The 1796-nt window shown below is 43.2% G+C and overlaps 1 protein-coding gene across 4 annotated transcripts in view; it reads right to left on the reverse strand.

The window, feature by feature from the left end:
* LOC101846793 (4-hydroxy-2-oxoglutarate aldolase, mitochondrial) overlaps positions 1-1796 on the reverse strand; it is a 22335-nt gene that overhangs the window by 16037 nt on the left and 4502 nt on the right. Inside the window, exon 1 of one of the 4 annotated variants that reach the window (XM_013091446.2) lies at positions 1414-1490. The exons of 1 other annotated variant lie outside the window; for it this stretch is intronic. The gene's annotated coding sequence lies outside the window, so the exon portion shown is untranslated. 2 more of the 4 variants (XM_005091826.3, XM_005091825.3) reach the window with 2 other exon arrangements.

A 1796-nucleotide genomic window follows, 5' to 3' on the forward strand; every position in this document is an offset into this window, starting at 1 on the left:
TCTCTCTCTCTCTCTCTCTCTCTCTCTCTCTCTCCTTTACTCATCCCGTTTTGCTCTCCAACTTTTTTTTTTACTTTTCACATGGCCGTGGGTGTGCGAGTGGGTGAGCTGAATCGAGCTCAAAAAGATGTCAATACAGTGGAAAGAAGGGAATGGGAAAATGGACAGGACCTAGGCTTTCTCAGACTGAGAAGGCCTAGGACAGGACCAATAGTAATGTAATTATGTTGTGATAAATACTCTTATTATGGTGTTCTGCGAGTCACCAGAACTACCGTTACCTGTTAGATCAGGCCCGCCAATCATTTGTTTAGTATATGGTTTTACGGCGCTCGCAACTGCATAGGTCATATGAGCGCGCGGGACACACCTAATACTTTTTCGTTGGTAGGAAAATTTTGAATTTTGCCCGGGTGGCGGCCGAAGCCTACTCTTATAGATTTTAGACCACCAAGGGATCTTTAACGTGCGCAACTTGCACATGGGCCCTCCGAGATTTTTCGCCCTTGTCCGAGAAGGCTAGGTGTAGATCTTTCCTACCACCCGCCCTTCCACACACAGCCCCAAGGTAGCTTAACCCCCAAAAATTATGATTTGTGATTGCCATGACAATGCTCATTTGATATTTGCAAGTGTGCTATGAAATGATCGTCTCCATTCAATCTTGAGGGTTTGGGGTGTGACGAGATGACTGTAACGTCTTGACTGCACCGAAATGACTGGTATTCGCTGAAACAGAGTGCACAACAATCAAGTCAGTGGTAGGCCTTGAAAGAAAATAATACATTCTCTAGGAGTATTTATCAAGCAATTAATTATTGAGAATAACTTCAACAAACATTGGCAAAAGGCACAATCAAAAGGAAAGGTGTGCTGACACGGCAACTTAAACCTGAGGCCTGAGGCTGAGTCTGGGGGAGGCTGAGGTAGGGCCAAGGGAGAGACTAACATGAGGATGAGTTCAGTGGGCCCTACCGTAGGCCGTAGACTTACCCGATTACGATAGTGATAGGTCAGGGCTAGAGGATTGGCGGACACCCAGATAATAATAGGATCTAGATTTAGATCTATAATTCAACATACTAGATCTACCTAGACTGCTTGACTTTTGTGGCTGTGGAGCTCTATTATAAAGTAAACAAAGAAGCGCCTTCTTATGTGGCTCACTTTTATCGAGGCTGAGCGAGGTCGCTGAGCATGCAAAAGAGTGTTCGTTTCATTTCTCGTGCCGACAAAATCGCACTTTCCATCGAACTAGAATCTATGTTCCTGGATTGTTGTTGTTTTAAAGCATGTAACACAACAGATAAAAACAATTGTGATTTGATGGACTGCGTCGGTATCTATCAATCCTAATCTTGAAAGAAGAGCAGAGAGCAATTTATAGAAATAGACCAGTCCAACCAAACTTACCTAAACAAACAAAAGAAGGTCAGAGTGCAGAGGTCATAGTTCTCTAACTGAATTTTCTGTTTTCTCTCCGGCAAAGATCTTCATCAACAATCAATATTCGGGGTGGGGCGGAGGGGGGTGGGGTGGACCTGAATAATCGACTCTAACTCTAAAGGCCCAATCGACTCTATGTGTGAGTTGTGGCATGTCTATGGTTGACGGTTTTATGAAGTGCTGATCACTTATAAATCACTTCTAACTGTTGTGTTTTCTCAGTTCTGGCTTCCTCTAAAAGTTTCAAAGCTCAAACACGGTTGGTTTGTTTTGGGTTTTTTTTTCAAAATTCTTTTCCTTGGTCGCATTCTTTCTATAAAATTTATCTCTCATCCTCACTTGAATACCCC

This window comes from Aplysia californica, unplaced genomic scaffold (assembly GCF_000002075.1).
Source record: "Aplysia californica isolate F4 #8 unplaced genomic scaffold, AplCal3.0 scaffold00036, whole genome shotgun sequence".
NCBI lineage: Eukaryota > Metazoa > Mollusca > Gastropoda > Aplysiida > Aplysiidae > Aplysia > Aplysia californica.